At 43.2% G+C, this 20971-nt stretch overlaps 2 long non-coding RNA genes across 3 annotated transcripts; both read left to right on the top strand.

Annotated features, from left to right (window-relative positions):
• Positions 1–1274: 1274 nt before the first annotated feature.
• On the top strand, positions 1275–7739 carry LOC310901255. 2 transcript variants are annotated; one of them, XR_014585690.1, is made up of 4 exons: positions 1275–1777; positions 1883–1992; positions 3352–5214; positions 5306–7739. It is a non-coding gene; the product is annotated as an uncharacterized lncRNA (long non-coding RNA). The 2 variants fall into 2 exon arrangements; XR_014585691.1 differs by lacking the exon at positions 5306–7739 and having other exon boundaries at positions 1883–1955; positions 3352–4832.
• Positions 7740–8714: 975 nt separating this feature from the next.
• Positions 8715–20041, top strand: LOC310901258. The gene is made up of 4 exons (XR_014585694.1): positions 8715–9176; positions 13664–13738; positions 16257–16312; positions 18996–20041. It is a non-coding gene; the product is annotated as an uncharacterized lncRNA (long non-coding RNA).
• The last annotated feature ends 930 nt before the right edge of the window (positions 20042–20971 follow it).

Raw genomic sequence — 20971 nt, 5'->3', positions numbered from 1 at the left:
TTTCCATTTGAAAAGAGGCAATCATAAGGCCACTGCTGAGCCTATTGTCCACTAAAAATGCTGATTTGCAGTCAGGGAGTGAAAGAGTGGAACCATCACTAAATAGAACCTAGTGCAAGGTAACTCCCCCTCGGTGGCTTTCTAATGCTGGCTGGAGGTTTTATATACCTTAAATCCTGCATTTACTATCATTATAACATTGTTACTGATCATGAATGTCCTTTATCATAACAAAAAAAATGCACGTATTGAGGGGGAGGAGGGAGGAACAGGAGCTCCCAGGCAGTTGATAGGCGAACGCCGGCTATCTATTGTATCACATCTTTCTTATTCTCTTGCCTTTTGTGTGCCATCACAATTTTCTTCTTGTCACCCTTTGCACTTTGCCATTCAGGCACCTTCCATAACAGTTTTCTCATAGGTTTTCCATACCTATTTACGCTTGATTTCGTACCCCCTCCCCATGGATTTTTAGCATTTTCCACGTTTAACCTGCTGGGAAAAGAAAAGCGAGAAGGAGGGGACGGTAGCTGCTCAGTTCGGAGTTTGCCTTTCAGTAACCGTGGTGCCATCAGGATCCAAGAAAGCCTGTACACACACAGGTCTGAGAGGAGCGCAGTTAAGACTGTTGTTTATTAAATAAAAGTGTTTGTGATCAGTCCGGTTTCTTATTAGACGGCTCTGATCAACTTAGAGCTGCTTTGACTGTAGAATTATATGAACTTATACAAATAACCCAAAACATCAGCACCTTCTGCCCCCCATTATTCTGGTTGGCCTGAGTTGTAGGATGTTATATTCCTAATGGTATAAAGAAGAGATATTGGTTGCATATAATGCTTCAGTGCTCATATATGCAAATAGGTGTATTCATTTTGAGATTGTGTAATAGTCTTTTCTTCCAGAGGTGGCATTGGCTCCCATTTAGCAGCCATCTCCCAAAAAGAAGACATGACCATGTATTCCAGTTTGGGAACCAGCAGGAAAAGCTTTACTCTGTCACGATTATGACCAGGTAGTCTTTGCTGTCCAGAAGTGTGTTGCCTTCAGAACCCACAGGCTACATTTCTGGGGAAGTTTTGTGGCTTTCAGTAAAAGTAAGGTGTGCATGGTGCACACAATGGGTTTGATTCCGCTCCCAGTGGCAGACCCTGGTGAAACACCAGCAACGTGAACAGATTTGGGATTTCTGCTCCTGCGAGAAGGGTAAGGATCAGGTCTATGGGACCACCAGAATGCCTTCTCCATAGTTTTGTGCTTTATATCTTTTTTTTTTTTTTTTTTTTTTTTTTTTTTGGTGCATTAAACACCAGACAATGAGGTTTCCATTTCTAAATTTGTACTAGAAACATGTTTTAACCTGGCTTCTGTACATGGTGAAGAAATACTTCAAACTACTTCTAAGCTGATTAATGTTGTGCAGCATTCCCCCTCGTTTTAATTTAAAGAAAATCTTTCCATACATAGGTTTTCTCCATTAGGAGCATTGTTATGTTGTGCTGTCATTTTCTCCAAGATGCTGTAAATGCAGGATGGTGGCTTTTGCCCTCCCTTCTAACTAAGCTTCTTGAACATCCCAATGTTTGTATGTGCTTGTCTCTGTATCCAATGTAAAGAACAAACAGGAATAAATAAGATATGAAGAGTAAACAGTATAATGACAGGGGGAGTCTGGAATGACTTTGGCTTTGTATGTGTCTGCAGAACCGAGGCGGTGGTAAATCTGTATCAAAAAGAAAAAAAAAATCAGGCATAGCAGGAGGTCCTCGTCTCCCAGGTAATGGCTAAATGACGAGCAGATGAGCCGTCGTCATATTGATTTAAGCATTTTGTTCCAGCCAGTCATGATTAACTTTGATTTGTTTTTACTTTCCTCTTACAGGTTTGCATTTAAAGGACTCTCAGAGCACTAATTGTATAAAATTCTAGTAACTGCACATTCTCTTGCTGGAAAGGTAATGGGTGGATGGACGGATGGATGGATGATTTAAGGTTTCCTTACACTTTTGAATTAACTTTTTTTTTTTTTTTTTTTTTTTTTAAATGAGAAAGAAAGTTTTACTCAATGGGTATCCATTTTAAGAAATACCTCTGGGGTGTAGGTCAAAGTCTAGCAGAAGACTTTTGGAATGTAAACTTGATTAGAAGTTAACTGCAATAAGCTTTTTTTTTTTCCTTTCTATGAATTATCAAATCTACTGTTCCCATTACTGAATATAATTTTAAAATAAGTTAATGTACATATTGATCATAATGCCAGAAAGCATATTACAGTGTCCCTATAATTGCCTTTCTTGGTCAAAAATACAGAGTACAGAAGTCTACATACAGTAAAAATATATTTCCTTATGCAACCCTGGGTTATACAGATTTAGTACTAAATCAGGTTTTAAATTCATGAAAATAAACCATATTGGTACAACTGCTTTTTATATGTAAGAAATTATAATAGTGCATTGTATAAGTTCACCTGTATAGGTCTGAAATAGTTAAAGATCATGGCAAATTATGTGTAGTGAAATAGTATGACCCTGTTCAGTACCTATCTTCTCGTTCAGTCTGAAATATATCCCTTTATTGCTTTGTGAATTAATAATATGATGTCGGACAACTACAGATGACTTCTTGTTAATTAGAATTAGAATTTCAGATGCATGCTATGATGCATCAGAACTTTCTCTATTTTCTGCTAATAGGGCACACCGAATGAATAGCAAAATGTTTTTTAAGAGCAGGAGGGGAAAATGATCTCCTGATCTAAATAAGATGTTACTTTGAGGAAAGGCACCTAACTTGTTAATGGCCAGTTCTCATTGAAATCTTTCAAAATTGTGGCACTTCTCAAAACTGGGTGCTTGAGCAAGTGTTATTCTAGGCAGCCTCATTGTAAAAGTCACCCGTTCTCATTGGGGACAGAAAACATACTGAGCATATGGTTTACAGTTACCTAAATTCATCTTTATTAATTGGCTTTTTAACTTAACCAGACCAGATCTTCAAGTAATAAAAAATACATATAGCTCCACCATTAATGGTGGAGCTGAAGATACGCTCCGCAAAAGGTGTTTTTATCTGGTAACTATCAGAGGTAGTAAGAATACCCTTTGCACGCATCTCTGGTTGTATGATGGCTCTGAAGAGTCGCATTGCTCTAGGTCTCTCACATCATAAGTGATTTTAAAACTTATCAGGCATTCTTCTGCATCTTCCAGCTCAAAAATAGTTTTGAAAAATCTTACCCTGGGTGTAATTAATATTGGTGGCCTATTTTGGGTTTCATTGACCTCAAATAATTTTTAAACTAAGCCTGAGAATTGAACCTTTGCTGATCTTTTCTCCTTTTTATTTCAGACTGAGGCTGACTGTGGAATTTGGGTTAAAAACTTGTATTCCAATGAAGTTTTCAAAAACAGGAAAAAAGGAACAGCTTGGTGCAGGTTGTTTTTCAAGATTCCCTCCCAAAACGCAGAGCTAGGGCCAGATTTACTGCCAATGTAAATGGCATTGGCTCTGTCGAGGCAAACGGAGCTGAGCTTGTTTCTACCCAGCGAGCGTGTAGACCCAAGCTTTGCTTTTCAAAGGCAAACACCTGCTAAAGCTGAATCGTGAACTTTTGGAGATTTTGTTTTCTTATGAGTGCCTATACAGTAAGTTCATTAAGTTGGCTCTAATTTCAGCTAGTCTCCTAACCTCGCTGTCCTGTGCCATGTCCTGTATGTCATAGGCCAGTGAAGGCTTTGGAGGCTCTGCAGGTATAAGGACAGCCCCAACCAGTAAAGTCACTATCCCTTGGTTAGGGATGTAGATAAAACCAGACCATGCTCACACCTGTCGAGGGGCTGCTGGTGAGTTTGTGTACGTTGGCTGGTGGCAGTGCTCCATTTTGGTGTGCCCAAGAAAAGTCCCCTTTCTTCTGTGATAACCGCAGTGGCTGAAGTGGAGCTGCTAATTCGCCGCAGTGACAGCAAAGGCAAGCTGAAAGGGGAAGAATCATTTCTATTTGCCTTCAGAATGCTGAGACTCCAATAAAAAAAGCGTAAGAAATATTGGGTAAAATAGAGATCTGCACATACATATTAATTCATTATTTATATCATCCAGATTTTAACAGTTAGCAATGGTGATGACATGAATATTAAACTGCAGTGCTAAGGTGGCTCTTGGGTGAAGGACAATAGAGACGAAACACTTAGTCCTGGCAAAGTGGTGAGGCACCTCGGTTGTGCCCAGTGCCACCGAGACATACAATTGAGCATTTAATGCCTCCCCAGCCCGAAGGTTTACCTGCCTCTCTTTAATACAGGATGTTTTCTCAGGTATGGAGCAAGCAGTGGGCTGAAGGATGAGATGACAGCTACAGTGTGCTTCAAAAGCCATGCAGTGAATGTGGAAGTGCTATTCTACATGTTGTTATGTGTTATCACAATCTATGTCATCCTATCATGACTTAGGAGTGCAAAATCCTTGTGTCATACATGAGGCACCTTTGGTACCCACCACTTCAAACTTCACTCCACGATGTTGATGCTGGCTCTGGGTACGAGTGGAAGAGTAGCCCTTGTTACCTTCTGCTCAGCCTCACATAGGTGACATCAGTGGAACAATGCTGATCTCTATCATCTGGAAATCACAACGACCTTATAGTAACTGGACTCTCTGTTCCTCTCCTGAGTAAAAGAAAAGATGGTAAATAAACAGGCTTCCAAAGCACAACTGTATTTATTGTTGGCTCTCAAAAGGAAATGACACTTTGTGTTATCTGAGAAATAAATGGAAATGCTTTACTCTACTTGAAAGGAAAATCACAGAAACAAGTCAGAATTCCATTTGGCTTTCCTAAATAGAGGTACCAGGATTTTATGAGCCAGATGGCATTCCATAAGAATAATTTCTTATAACCTTTATTATGCAACATACATGCTTGGATGCTAAACATGTTCTTCCTTTTGCTGTTGGACATGCAAACAGTGGACAAGAAAACATGGCACAGGGTAGAAGTGAACTATGCAGCAAGGCACCAGCCAGGTATCCCTCCTTGAGCTTTGATTATCAATGCCCCACAGTGCAAGGAAGCATTGCTTGGTGGCGTTTGCTTTGCCTGTGTGCTGAATCCTTAGCCGAAGGAGGATGCGTTCAGAAGAGAGAAGTTTGGAGAACGGGGCTGAAGAAATGTGCAGCCATTATCATAGCTGTGATCACAGGCTTCTGTCGAAGGTAAACTAAGGGGTAACTTTTCAAGCTGTGGGGCTGCTTTCCCACCCACCTGCCAGTAAGGAGGTGATCTCTGTGGCTCTGTTTTCCCCAGGCTGGTGCCGGTGTGCAGGAGAGGCACGTACCGATGTAACGCACTCGCACTTCTACAGCAAGCATGACCTTCAGCACAACTGCAGAGAAACAATGATTGCCTTTGACCAGAACTTTGGCTTTGTTGCATATGCAATTAACAGCTTAGAGCATGCATTGGGAAATAAAGCAGAAAACAGTTTTTTTTTTTAAAGTATTGCCTGAACCATATTTCTCAGTTATTTATGCAGTGGTATGCATGGAGTACCTTGCTCCAGTGAGTGGCATTGCCCTGCATGGAGCAGGGACCTGCTGCGGAACTCCAAGCCCTCTGGTATTATTTCAGGGCCTCAGCTGGGGTGGCACAGTGCAAAGTGGCACCAGTGCAAAGGCAAATCAAACCTTTCTGTAGCAACATGCAAAGAGAAAATTATCAGTTTTGAGCATCTTACTTGCTAAATACACACAGAAGTATCTCATGAAGTCCACGGTTTGACTGTGTTTAGATAATTCCCTGTAGGCTTTTGTTACTATCCAAGATGCCAACCTGGCCCAGGAATCACACGGACTTCTGGCTGGACACGTGCCAGAGACAGGGCCAAGAAACCCAGGAATTCGGGTACTGACAGCAAAAATCCAAGTGTCCAGAGCCTGTGTCAGTGTATTCAGAAGGATCTGGATCCACTTACACCAGCGTAAGCTGGGCACTAACCCTGTGCCGTTGTAAAACCAACGTGCCTGAGAGGAGAACTCAAGTTTGCGGTGCTTTAACTGCGTCTGAGGCTGATGAGAAAATGAGCTTTGACATTCTGAATTCATGCTGAAAAGTGTAAGGGAAAATGGGATGATTATTATTAATAATCAGTGGCAGAAGTCAAATGTCTGAAGTACTATTTGAACTGTAACGACACCCTTTTAAAACTTTGAAATGGACTAATCATAAAAGTTTAAAACGTGGAATATTAATTCTTGTGCGTTTCCTTAAGGTCTGATTAGCAGAAAGTGTGGAACAGATGTTTTTCCCCTTTCTTCACAGATAGCTAACTTTTGCCTCTTCCTTTAAAATGTAAAGTATGCATCACAGTTTGGAAAACATTCACAAAAGATTACTTCATACTGTGAATTGGAGCTGCCTTCCAGAGGGATACATTATAGTCTGGTCAGATGCAATTGCTTGCAACTACTATTGCCTTCTAAAAAAGTTTTGCCATCTCGATAAACTTTCATTAGCAACTCAGCATAGCTCGGGATACATTATTTATAAGCCAGGAATTTCTCCTTTAAGGATATAGAGAGCCAGATACTGAAATAATGTCAAAATTGCAGCTTTTCCATGGGAGATTATGAAAGTGCATTTGCTTTCATTTATTCCCTCTTCCATTCCAGTGGCATTCCAACTATAATTTTAATTCTTCTGTAAAGAAAATATTTTGACAACAAAGAAAGACATTAATGATGATTGAAATTTGCTTTTCCTCTCCTTCTCCTCTTGCTCTGCTGTTTTGCAAACCACGTCTTTTTTTTTTTTTTGCAGTATTTGTTACAAAGTCCCTTCCCCAAGCGAGCCATGAGCAGAACGAGCCCCTGAGCAGCGAGACGGTGCCGTCCCTCCCAGGTGGGGACAGCCGCACACTCGTATTCCCTTCCTTTGCCACCATTTTGTTACAGCCCTGAAAAGCAGCAAATGGTGGTTATTGTTTCTTTGCAGGGTATGGTTTTGTACTGGATCCATGTGCAAAGTGTAAACATGTCATCAGTCCTCATTTGCTATATCCAAAAACATTCCCCATGTCCATATTTGATTTTCAAGTGCATCTGTGCACTGATTGAAACCCTCCCAACATGCTGCTACACAAATGCAAACCCACACATTGCTGATTTTGAATCAAATGCTCTTATGCTTCCACACTTCCATTTCAAAGTTTGCCTCAGAGTTGCAGTATGTGCCCTTTTAACACATTTTTTCCTGCTCACAAAGAGATCCCTGTGTTCATCGCAGAGGAGCACGGTGCAGTCTTTTCCATTTTGTTCTTATTTATTCCTTGGAGCCTGCTTTTATTTTCACAGCTTATTTATCCTTTGTTTACAGCCCACATGTGCTTTTAAGCAACAAAACCAATATTTAAACAAAGGAAGTAAAGTACTGGGTTATAATATAGGAATTTACTATAGATAGAAAGTTGAATTACAGATAGCAAAGCATTTTTTACTATTAATGTCATTCATCAAAAAGGAGAGAAAAAGCTTATTGAGTTTCAAATTTTCTGAAAAAAGATGAATCTCTTATAGAGTATGATGGAACGTTTTCCATTTAACGCTGATTAAATTCCTAGTTAAAAAGCCTCCCTCCCCCGACAAAAAAAAAGGGAAAAAAAATCCAAAATGTGAGTGCAAAGTTGTAATTTTAAAGAAAAGTGTGTTGCACCTCGTTATTTTTTCCATCCCTCCCGACATACGAGAGTTACCTTAACTGCAGAGCTCTGTAGTACCCTTTGCCTGTCATTTTTAATCAGGTTGTTTTAGGTAATTTTTGTTATGCCCCTCATTACTGAATTGTTTATCAATAGGTGCACCAAGTGTCACTAGCTTTTCTCATCAAGCCAGGTCTGACAAAGAGCTGCAGTGCATGGGAAAGAGGCAGCTAGGTGAAACTAATGCCATAGATGTTTGATTCATTAGGAGCTTATTGTTAACGGGGATGTCTGATTGTAAAGGCTCAGTCAAGCAAAAGAGTGCAGAGTAATCAGTCGGATTTATAGTTTGCAGGGCTCAAAAAAAAAAAAAATCAACATAAACCTTTGGATATAGCAGAAACAGAAAAATCCCCTTTGGGCAGCCCTAACCTGAGACCAGCCAAATAAGGTCATGCTACATGAAGGTTGCCTGTTAGGTGATGGAAGATATAGGAGGATTAGAGCCATATGGCATGGCCTATCATACCTTCTGACTTAAGATAACAAAGCCAAGCTTTGTGCTTAGCTGTTTTTGACTGACATCATCAATTTTATTTTATGTTGGTCACCTCCGGTAACAGGAAAAAATGGCCTAGGGTTGATAACACATGCCTGTTTTTTTAGCGTTAAGATGCCTTACAGCGAGTTTCGTGCTGTAAAAAATTTCAAAGAATTAGTAGCTTGTTCTTCTATCAACCATCCTCCAGCAACTGTCAGCTCCCCCCTCCCTTGTTTTCGGTTTGTACCTTGCAAATGAGAGCCAGCCTTATTCAGAACCAGATGTAAGGCTCCTAGAGAATGAGCGTAAGCTGTTGTACTTTAAGCCTAATGGGAAGTTTTATATGCAAGGGCCTTGAACTGATTAGTATAATTCCCTCTTTAATACAGCTGTCCCTCCAGATTAAGGTAAACCAAATGTTGCAATCAGAGATTAGTGTACCTTGCCAGTTATTAACATCCCCGGTTGCTCGGCGAGCACGTCAGACACTAATGCTGTGTATTTATTTGCCACTTCCACGCTGTAACTTGAACTTCTGCACCTGTCAAAGCATTCCAGGGAAGAGAGGGGCATTACTGGAGAGCAAAAGTTTTATACCTGTTACACCTGTTTTGTTTTGTCACTGCCTGAGATTTTCTTTTTTTCTTGCCAAGATTGCCAGGTGGTTTAATCCGCTCCTCCGCTGGTCTTATGAAGAAAGACTTTGTGTGCTGAATTGCATTTGTTGCTCTCATCTGCTTTTCCTTATCGAATACGAGCTACTCACCTAAACTGCATTTTTTTTTTTTTGTGTGTGTGTGTGTGTGTGTCTTCCCCTTTCTTTTCACCTCCCCCTGCTCTTGCCGGGGCGGGGGCTGCTCTTTGTGCGTGCTGGGGCTGCGAGGAGCTGCAGCGCCCGCTCCCGCTGTGCTCAAATCAGCGCGCGGTGCCTCTCGCCCAAGGTGGGTCACGCAGTTGTCTTCTCCCATTTGGCAGGATATCCTGTCCACCGGCGGCACAGATGTCACGGGGGACAATGCCCGGGTTATCGGAGGAAGATCTTTGCCTGCCCCCCCTACCTGATCAGGTTTTGTAGACGAATGTACACCGTAAACATCCTTAAAAAGCTTCGGAGGGCTGAGGGGGGTTTTGTGCTGCGTTAGGAAATCGATAAAGTCAGGCCGTGCTAAATAGCTGCTCCTCCAACGCGTTTAATTAATTTAGGAGGGCTGTTAATTTACCTGTAAACATGACAGTCTGAGAGAAAAAAGGAGATGCGACATACAGAGGAAGATGCTGCTTGATGGGGTTTATTTCTTCCACGCTGACAGTCATTGAAACATAAAGTTTTAAAATGACTGGCAGAAGGGAGGCATTCTGCTTTTCTAGCCAAAAATTAAAACAACAACAACAACAACAAAATGCCCCAGCCCTGCTTTTGAATAACCCCCAACCTGTTTAAGCGCAGTGCTGTTAACAGAGTGGATGCCGAGTGAGTATCAGCTATAGTTTCTGGAATATTGTTGCTTCCCAGCAAAGACCATGCTAAGACATTTTTTTTTTTTAATTGAATAGGTTCCTTATTAAATAGATAATTGACATAAGGTCAAAAGGGGCCATTTTTGCACAGTCCCCCTAATAACAGCGGGTTTGCAAAGTTTCCTGCCGGCTGCACACTGCCTGCACGTTATGGCTTAATTGCAGATTTTTTGAAAAGACAAAATATGTTCATATCTGAGGAATTATGTCTTGCAGCCTACTAAATATGCTAATGCAATACTAAGCAGGGATAAAGTTCTTGCCATACCACCCAACAGTTGCGTGGGACCCGCTGCCAAGTTATTGTTAATTGTAAAGCGCAGGCAGGCTTTGCAATCCATCTTAATTGTCATCCTTACTCCAGGTTGGGCGATAAGGCGAGATGTTCTGTTTAAAGTGACAATGTTGACAAGGGGAAAGGGTGTGGGCCCGGGCTTGCGGTTCTGGAGGGGTTACGCGCTCTGACCTGCCGTAGGTTGATATGGACGGTCTGCAAGGGGATTTTAGTTGTCATGGGGTCCCCAGGCAGTTGAATAGAGTGACTGTCTGTCCTGCTTTTTCCTGTTAGGATCCTGACACGTGGAGCATTGATGAACTCAGCATAACGTTGAATGGGAGCTTTTTGGCAGCTGAGACACAAGGGCTAAGCTGCAGGTCAGAGATAACACGAGTGCAGATCTCCTCATGCACACAGTTAGGAGCATGCTTTCTTCCCTCCTGAGTGCAGGAAATAGCTCATGTTAAATACGTTCACTTTTCAGTTTTCCTTTCTTCTAAAACGGAGCTTGACAGATTGGGCTTCTCAGCCCCCCTCCTCCCCTATTTTTTTTTTTTTTTTTAATTTTTTTTATTTGCCACCTCTGCTTTCTACCTCAGAAATACTCCTCAGGAAGCAGGAGTTAATCTTGGTGAGGAAACGATAAGGTGATGCTTGATTTTTCAGGGGAAAGCAGAAGGATGTGACTGCCCGGTAACTGCACAGAAACTCGCGGGCCTCCTTTATTTAGGGCTTCCCTTTGCTTTTTCCTCCCGCGTCCTGCCGGAGGGGGCCGGCAGGTCTCGCGGAGGTGGGCGCAGGGCTGAAATAGCATCGGGGCAGGAAGGAAGCGCCGGGAAGGTACAGCGATAAAAGCAGCTTCCCCGCGCTCCTCTATCAGCTACCCCGATCAGGTGAATTGGGTCGTTGCTTTCCCAACTTTGATGCATCCTGGCTGGCACAGAAACGTGTCTTTGAAGTCGTTTCATACTCAGCCAAGTTTTTTACGCGATTCCAAAAGAAAGAGGGCGAGCATTGTCTTCGCTAAATGATGTCAAGCCGGCATCCTGTGTACCGAGACAATGTGGGAGCCTCTATCTGCTCTTGGCATTGCTATTGAGGCTGCGTTTGCTGCTGGAAGTGTTTATGTTAGGGAGGCTTGAACCTGGCCGAGGTTTGGGCAGGGGGAATCTCTCTTTAGTAACTGTTTGCTTGTGTACAGGCGAATACGTGTAGATATGCACATGAGCATGCTTTTATGTGGCTCCCATGGAAGATAACCTTGCAGGCATCTCCAGCTCATCCCCAGCATCTTTGTGGAGGGTGCGGGCAGACCCCTGGTGGAGGGTCACTCCTCAGAGCCCCCGCAGTCCTTGCTCCCACTCGATATGAGGCCAACAATGGGATTTAATAGCAATGACGGAGTTGATGTGCCACTGTGTGTACTTGCGTGGTGGCAGTGAGCCCAAGACCACCCAACTCACCTCAACTCCATGCCCATGCAAATCCAGAAGTCCTCCCCACCACAAGTGGGAACGTGCACGGCCTGCGGCCAAGCAGGACTTCTCGGTGGGAAGAGCCTTGGTGGTAACGGGGGGCTCTTCTCCCGGCAAGGTGGTGCTCTGTGCGCATGAGCAGAGCCAGATCGAGGCCTTATTGTGCATGCCCAACCACATTAGCAGATTCCTGTGCCCGTGTTTAGGCTTTCAACAACTTAATTGGGCCTCTGCAGCAAACTGTCTGCAGCCAAGGGGCCAGGACCATTGTTTATTCCCGTGGCTATCACCGAGAGCCACGCAGACAGGGAGGAGGGCAGACACAAATACTGCCTTTGTTGCACTCGGGATGCTCCTTTTGCCATCCCAAACAATCTCATACCAGCTCTCGAGTGACTCCAGCCGTGGCCAGCGCTGCTCCCAGCCCAGGGAACGCTTCCCAGCTGCCGCAGCGCCGTTGCAGCTTTTCCTTGGAAAGCAGCGCTGGGAGCGCTGCGTATTTTCTTTGCTAAGTCGTGAATTCATTATGAAATTTATACAATGAGATCTATGACTCGGCTAATATTTCCACAGAGCAGTTTGGCCTTTTCATTCCAGAGAGGGTTGGACAGGAGCTAAGATCTGGCTTTTGTTTTCAACTCTTCTACAACTTCCTGTATGACCTTGGGCAAGTTGCTTAATCAAGCTGTCTCCAGCTTTCCTTTGTAGTAATGCTATTCGCAAATGTTGGAAGAGTTGTGAATATGCACGGTCGATTTGGTAGGTGATGTTCAGGTACTAATTTGATATGTTATAGAGGAAAGAAGCCCTGTGCGATAAGCAAACTGCAGTCTTGGTGTCTCGCCTTGGCTTTGAATGTAGATTTCAAAGAAACAACGAGAGCAGCAGCAGTCTGGGTAATCCAAACTGTGATAATGCAATGGGTAATGCAATTTTTAGAGGCATGTAGCGGAAAGTTATATAGATGGTGGTCAGAGAGTGCATGCAGCAAGAGCACATTAGAAATCTGAAGAAGAGACCTGAGAAGAGGACAGAGGGACACCAGAGATGTAGATGTGACATGGTGCATTATGCTGGATGATGAATTTGCCTGTAAAAATGTAGCCCTCTGCAGGTGGGGGAGAGGAGAGCCTGTGCTGGCCTTCCCCCTGGAAAGGGGAGCTTGTGCTGAGAGCAGACCCTGTACAGTTAAATGGGATGCTCTAGTACAAAAATAAAGAGCAGATGATCCTTGGTTTGAGGAAGGCAATTTGCTTAGTTGTGTTGGAAAGTGCATTCACACACACATACACCAAATAAAATGTGTGCATGCCACAGAAAGCTCACACAGCTTTCGTTAAAGCAATGGACATCTATTTACTTGAAGATAGTATATATTTTTTTAAAGCTGCAAGAGTACATTAATAAATGCTAGCATATCTGAGGACTTGATTACAGCTGGGTTTATAGGGAGTGGTAATATCTTTATTAAGCCAACTGATATAGTTGGAGGGGGAAAAATAGACGAGCGCTCTACAAGGCTCTTTAATTAAAATAGGCTGCCTATATCTACTTAAATAATATGTAAACTCTTAAGGCCAAATGCTGCAGCTAGTTACTATTAGTGAGAAACTGTAAACTACAAAATCCCAAACCAGGAAGTCCCATGGAGATAAAAAAATATCTAAAGAACAGTCAGAAATGTGCCCTATATTATTGATGCTTCGAGCAGTATTAAGTTGTGAAGGGCTGGAATGTAAACAGAGTTACAGATGTCTGATGCCGTAGGTTGAATTCGGGAAGCAGGAAATGCACTCCTTCGCTTGGGATGTTTTTAAAAACACCTTCTGCCTGTCTTTATCTGAAACAGTTAAAGTTTTGTTTAACCTACAGCTTTGAAGGAGAGCATGCCATGCAGCCAAGTTGTTTCTTGTATTTACAGTGGCAAAAATAGGAGCTGTGCGAACCAGCAGAAGAGCAGGGTCCCGGTTCACAGAGAGCTAAATTTTAGAAATGACCTAATGGGAGAGGATAATAGTAAGGGTAGGTTATGTCACAATGGATAAAAATTACAGCTGTGCACACAAATGCTTACTTGGTTTAGGCGTCTGCATCTTAGAAAGACAATTATTTTACCTGTCTTTATAACATAACGCTAATGATTATTTTCCCCCCTCAGGGTGAAGTGCAAAGGATCGTTTTTTTTTCCTAGAAGAGAGTGGGAGAACAGTCTCAATTTGCTCTAAATGCTCTGGTAATCCTGATACTTCTTTCCCAACCTTAACAGCCTTATCTTATCTCCCTGTGGTCGTTGTTACCCCTACCAAGCTCTGCTGATGGGCTCCACCAGCCTGACCCTGCTAACATCATTACGTTTACTCCTGATTTGCACAGGTTGGACACAGAGCAGCAATTGCTTATTATACTTTCTAGCCCAGGCTCTGCTCTTTTCAAAACCCATCCCAAAACAGAGTAACCTGTTGCTTTTAAGGAGTGATATTTCTTTGTTGCGCTGCTACAAATGAGCTCGGAACCTGCTTTTGTAAGTCCAACTAATTCCTAATGAGAGTATCTCTAAGGCAGAGCCGCCCTAATGACTGCTTTTTCAGAATAAGAGGATCTCCTACTGCATTTGTAATGTCGATGGGCAGAGGTCCTGGCTGAAGATTTCTGAGAACTTTAAGAAGTTTCTCAGACCTTGCAACATCTACACACCCTGCTGCATGGGACAGCATGTTATACTGACAGCCATTATAAACCTGGAATAGTCTTTGTCTTTTTCATCGTGATTGTTGTTGGTAAACTCGTATAAATGGGAAGTGCCGTTTCCTTCACATTGTTTGAAGTGTATTTGTTCAAGAAATAACTAAATGACAGCTTTCCGTGTTTAAAACAGGAGAGTTTTCCCTAATGCCCTAAGTCTAAATTAGTATTCTTGATGTGCCGATGAGCCCAGAATAGTAGTGCAGCCAGGTTAGGGTCCAGGCACTAACATGCCCTGCGAGTTCATCTCTTTCCTAATAAATAAATCATAAATAAATCCTTTTTTTTTTTTTAATTTTTTATTTTAATTTTATTTCTTACTGCCAGCTGAAAAGTTGAATTAGAACGGGGGTGCCAAGTGCCTCTTATTGAAATATTTTGTTTGGATGACTCCTAGGTAACATCAGAGACACCTTTCCTGGGTGGAAGCTCTGAGACAGATCAGAATTACTGTGGCAACGTGGATTTCCTGAGTTGCTTTTTTTTTGCATGTGCCATTGAACTAGTGACTTTACAAGAAAAGAGTTTATTTCACAGTTCTTCTGTGTGTACAGTATACCTTCATGATTTTTCCCCTCATTCCTCATTTTTTCATATGTCTGAAACAACAGCAGGGAAAACAGAAATATGCCTTGACTGATGGTAAGGAAATAGGTGAGAATGTGGAAGACCCTTATAATTAAATCAATCGATACAAAGAAAAAATCATCCATTGAATTTGTTTTTGTGAGCAGTGCTAGTTGCCTTGCCAGTCTGAAGCTGGCACTGTGGGTTTGCTGTAATCACTGAGCTGAAAAAAAGAGACACGGGTTTTGTTTGTTTGTTTGTCATCGCGGAGTTGAGCAGGACTTAAGCAGTTGAATGCACAACATTTTTCTCTGCTTTCATCCTCTTCTCTTTGATTCCACATAAGTTCCCCTCAATGCTTCCAATTTGGTTTCTGACCCTCCTTAAGAATTAGGATTTATATATTACTCGTGAATAACAGCTTGCAAAATGTGGCTCTTGGTTTGTAAAATGAATTGTGATAAAAATCAGCTACATGTGTAATTTCAAGTGCTTTGCTCGCGTGCCACCTCCCACGGGAGAGCGTGCGCATGTTGTGTTGCTCTGGGGACACCCAAGCCATAGCCCTCGTTCTGGCCAGTTGTCAAATCTGTAGGAAGGATGGCATGTTGGGTTGGTTGTGGTACAGCATGGCACACAGGCAAATGCCCACAGCCTGAATCCTGGACAGGGTGCAAGACGCTAATGTGCAGACCTTGGGGTTGCAGCACAAAGTTGTTCAAAGATTAGGAGAAGCAAAATACACATTTGAGAGGAAGAAATAATGTAATCAAAAAAGATGGCACAGAGCAATGCCAAAGAAAAAAAAAAATTCCTTCAGTCAACCAATCCTGTCTTGTGCACTTCATCACCGAAGCCAGTAATCCTCTATCACTTGGAGAGCAGCTTCAAAAGACCTGTGCTATCCAACATTTTGAATGCAGCTGGTTGAAGATCAAATACTGAGACGACAGTTCCTTTCTTTTGCTTCAGGAGTGGGGTCTCTGCCTTGCTGGGTTTCTCTGGTGCCGTGCAGAGGGTCGTACCCCTGGCTCAGCATTCTCCCAGCATCCTCCCAGCATCGCACTCTAACTGCTCTCCACAGCCCTGGTTGTAAAGCCTGTGCCAGAGGCAAAGAAAGGGATGGAAAGACATGTGGTGGAAATATGTTTCGCTCTAGCTTTACTTGGCTTGCAGATGGTAAATTCAAGATTAGTACAAGCTAGCCAGAGCAGCCCAAAGACTGCTCTAGCATACTTTCAAAGCTAACCTTTAGGCACAGCAGTGAGTATTTACCATGAGCTGGCTGATTTGCTCAAACATTTCTGAGGTCTGAGGAGGTAGATGTAGCACTGAGCATGAGTTATAGATCTCTACTCAGTTCTCAGCTACACCACTTGCTCCCTGTGGCTGCAAATCAACTCTCCAGTGCTGTGCTTCTTCTAATTCTCTCTCACTTTCAGATCTTCAGCTGGCAAAATATAAAATGGAGTGTGTCACTGAAGTTGCTTTTGAGCGGGTGAGTAGCTAAAGGACTCATCTGGTAAGCAAAGTTGCCATTTCCAGACCAAGGCTTCAAGTTTTTGACACAAACATGAAAGGATATTGCCTTCTGTGCAACTGGGCTACAGTTATAGTTGAGGGCCTAGCTCTGACTCACTTTCCAGCTGACCCTTCTGGGAGGAGGGAGGAAGTCTTCTGCTGTGTCATGTCCCCCAGCAAAAGGGATGGGCACTGCACACCAGCAGACCTTCAACAGGTTTCTCCTCCTTGGCACTGGCCAAGATGCCGGCTAGACCAGACTATTCCTTAGGAGGATGCAGACAGTCTGATCCCTAGAGAAATTCTCCAGAATTACCAGAATTACCCACCTAGCTTGACTTTATGCCTTGACACATCTGTGAGTCAATAGGGTGGTGATGCATTTTGCCAGATGTTTCAAAAAAAAAAAAAAGAGTCCTGACCCAGCAGTTTTGGTAGTCATCTCTCTGACAGACCTTAGCCAGCTTTCTGTAGGGCAGTCCCATGGAGATTGCACAGGAGTCAGTATGAAGCACTTAGTATTTTAAAATGTTCCTTTCACCGCTAATGCCTCTTCTGTCTGGGATGTCTCAGGCCATGGTGACATGGTGATGTCAAGCTGTCATGTCTGTGGCCGGTCAGTGTTTGCACTGCCCCTCTAACTGTTCGTGAGGATGTGAGTATCTGGTGCTCCCTGTATCAGCCCTATGCACCTTCGGTTCGCAGCCAAGCCAGCCATCCTTAATAATAGCAGGCTGGATTTCTGTGGTGAGACGTTGAGGTTAGGTGTCACAGGGTGCAGCTACGCGATAAGGGCATGACGTCTGCTGCTTCGGGGTGCTGGTAGTGACAGCTCAAACCAAGTCCAGCCTGGACATACAAAACTGTGGGACTCGCCCTTCCATGTCCCTGCAGGGCACCTCTCTCCACAGGGCAGGCTGTCTGGTGTGGTAGGCTCCCAGCACTGCAGCTTTGTGGGGCTGGCCAAGAGCCACAGAAGGCAGACGCCCATTTAAAGGTGCAGAAGTCTCCTTCTAACCAGCAAACACCGTGGCTTCGCCCGCCCTACCATTTCCTGCCTGCCCCAGAGATAAGCCCGCAGTGGGTCAGAGCGAAGGTATCACCGTGCCCTGTCTCGGGCCGAAATAAACAGCAGATGCCTGGGGAGCAGCACAAGAGCAGGGGAAGCAGATAATGACTCTTCCCAACACTCCCCATTTTCAGCAAGGATCGGCCAAGCCCTTGAGTGTGACCCGAACCACGGTGCTCGTGTGTCAGAGCCAACATGTCCTTCAGCACCATGGCAGAGCTCTCAGCACCATTGCCCAGTGTGAGGAAAGCTGCTGCTATTGAGATGTCTCTGGCAGGCCTGCACGAATGAGGCCTGTAGTTGCTATCAGCCTGCGTCTTGTGCTTCATTTTCTGTTGTTGTTACTGTGGACTGAAGTATTTTAATGTTTAATAACATTAGTGGGGAAAGAAATTTTAAAGAAACAACAGCGGCAGAGCAGCTCCTGTGTCGGAATGTCTCTAATCAATGCAGGAGGAGTCATCCGCTATAATAAATGGGCCATTTATTAGCCTGTTTTCAGACACCTTTCTAAAAACCAGCAGTGAATATTAATAACCATCTCAGTAGTTAAAACCATTAGGTAAGCCTTGTTATTTTTCCTTTCTTCCTCCCCCCCGGGTCATGGCCAGAGGGCCAGCCCTGCCGGCAGCCCCCGCTTGAGAAGCAGGCCTCGCTGGGGCACGAGGAGCGGCATCAAAGCGCAGCCTCCCGCGGCTCTCCTCACCCTGCCACCAGCGCGGGATGCCCTTTATTTTTATACATATATATATATTTTTTGACTTTAAAAATAATTTGGTGGATCTCTAATCTGGTTATCTGCTGTAGCTGCAGTGTACGCTGTGTGTCTGACTCCCACGGCCGAAAGCCTCTGTTTCCTTTCTGCCAGTACCTTAGTATCTGCCTTGCCCAGGAGTCTGCTGATGAAGACTTCCTGTTTGTTTTGAGTCACTGCTGGAGTGATAAATATACTTCAGCTCTCTCCTCCGAGAGGAAAGAAACCAGCTGCCCCGAACTGAGGAGAAAATATGTAGAAATTCCACCAAAGGGCCCCGTTATCACCCAGCTCCTATGGAAGCACGAAACGGAGCAGCACAAGCTATGGCAAAGGCATGATTTTCATACTAAAAATGTTCCTCCGCGTGCGCAGGCATGAGCTGTTTGCCTTTAATCATTTATTTTCACTCCATAACTTTAATTTTAAAACGATTGAGAAATAAATAAATAAAGACCAAGCCCCCATAAACTTACACGACAGAGTAATGCTTGGCTGGATAAACAAACAATTATACTTGTGGTTTCTTGATCTGACCACAAGCTTTAAATGCCATATTTTTGCATGAACCTATAATGCTTCTGGATAAACAATTGTGTTTATATTGTCAGGAGTATCCAGCGCAGTGTTGTGTAATTTCTATGTGCGATTACTAGGATATATGATAAATTCCAAAAGAAAAGAAAAGAAAGGAAGATTAGATTATTAAGTCATTTTTAATAAAAACAGCATAGTTTGGAATTGCTTATAGCTTAATTTGTAATTTTAGAAGAATGCAGCATTGGCTTTTAAGTTTCTGCAATTATCTTTTCATCTCTTTTTATCCTTTTTTACTAGAGATGGGGCCCAACCCAAACCCTTGGATCTAAACGCAAGGTCCAGGTTCAGATCTGAGTTCACAGCTTTAACCTCGTTCCTGAAGATGTGGCGTCAGGCCTGCGAGCTCCAGCACACGTCGTGTTTGCATTTCAAAGCCCAGCTCCAGGGATTTACTTCTGCCTGTCGGAGTGGTGAAAGTGGTGCTGGCCCTAAGGCTTTGGGGTGCTTCCAGCCTGACAGGAAACCCAGGTGGGATTGTGGGGTCAAAACAGGGTTGTAGACCCTGGAGTGCTGTGGGTCAGTAATATTAAAATAACACTTGTTGAAGAAATCTTGGGAACAGCTTTGGACCAGTCTAAACCCTCACAAGGTAGATGCTGGGCTGTGCTTGACCAAGCAATGTCTTTTGGGGGGGTTGCAGCCCTTTGGCATGGCTTGGAAGAGGATGTGCTTCCAAAGAAGGTTATTTTTGTGTGTGTGAAAATGTATAAAAAGTGCACAGCACAAAGTGTTGCCTTTGGTAGATGTTTGAACTGCTTCTTGTGGAAAAAAAATGGTGGTTTTTTTTTTCTTTTTTTTTTTCCCTACAGTTTTTGATATATTTCTCCTTTTTTATGTAAGCTCCTTAAGCACTGGCAAACAACGTGTACTTTTCTGTACTCGCCGGCACATTCCCATTCCAATGAGCTAGCTGGGCTCTTTCCTTTATATCACTGAGTGAAATCATACGGAACAAAAATAATCATATTTAAGCAGTTTGAAGTATACTTTTTCTGTGGTTTACCTTTACCATCTCCTAGTAAAATATAATTTCTTCTTTAACAGCAGATGAAAAAAGCCATTATAGCTTTAAAGCATGAGATTATAAAAGACTGCAGCTAGTTTAGATCTCACAGTTAGAAGTTAATTCTAAGTCACTGGAATTGAAAACATCAGTTTACAACATTTACTGGCTTGCTATAAAAATGTATTCCCCTGTGTTATGTTAAACATGAGAAACTACACCTCAGTGTGTCCATTATTTATATATTTATTCATATCTTGCTGCTTCTGATTCAGCTGTGTAACTGTATGCAAAACAGATAATTACTGGGGAACAGAATAATTTGTATATGGAGGGGAATAAATACCCTAAAGGATTTGCTTTTGGGGAAAGAACAAGCTGCAAAGAAATTACATAGGTTTTGTAAACAGATATGAAGCCAAAAAAAAAAAAAAAGGTGAGGAAATATTTGGGGCCCAGCAACTTTGACACTACTGTTTTTGTGGTGGGGAAAGTAATATTTCTTAGGAAGTACCCAAATCCACATAGTAAAATTGAATGTGAGGCCCCTAGTTTATTTTACATGGCTATGCAGAAACTGGGGCTTAATGGCAACCCTATCCACACACCAGAATGATAGCCAGGGGTTGGCTGCTCTTCATGGAGAGGTGACAGATTGGGACCAACAAGTTCATACACCAGCTACGTGCTGATTAAAAAATACATGCACCAAACATGCCTTATGCGTGTCAGTTGTTTTAAGTTTAATGCCATTTTCCTGTCCCCAGCCCTTGGGGACCTTGTGCTCACCCTTCACAGTGCCATCCAGCTGCAGGAGCCGTCCCTGGAGTGCACAGGAGACTGCGCACCGGTCTCTGTAACTAGAGACCTTCCCTCCTCTAGCTTTATTCTCCTCTGATTTAGCACCAGACCATGGGAGAGAGATGCTGAAGACACTTATTTCAGCATTGCCAGTAACAGAATTATTGCTGGAAGCATGGCTGAATAACGGCGCTGCCGTTCATCTCCCTTTGATTTATTTAGAGCCAGCATTTGCCTGTTTAATTTCTGTTTGCAGGCTTTCTGGTGGGAAGTGGGAGTCTCCCAAACTTTCCTACGCTGGGGTTTTGTGTGAAGCTTCATGCCAAAAATGTTTGTCCAGTAATTACCAAAATAGCCCCCACACTGGGTTGTTCAAGGAACATCCCACAGTGCACCCAAAAGGGCCGGT

The sequence above is a fragment of the Anser anser genome (assembly GCF_964211835.1).
Source record: "Anser anser genome assembly, chromosome: 6".
Taxonomy (NCBI): Eukaryota; Metazoa; Chordata; class Aves; order Anseriformes; family Anatidae; genus Anser; species Anser anser.
This window is presented reverse-complemented; position numbering and strand designations above follow the sequence as displayed.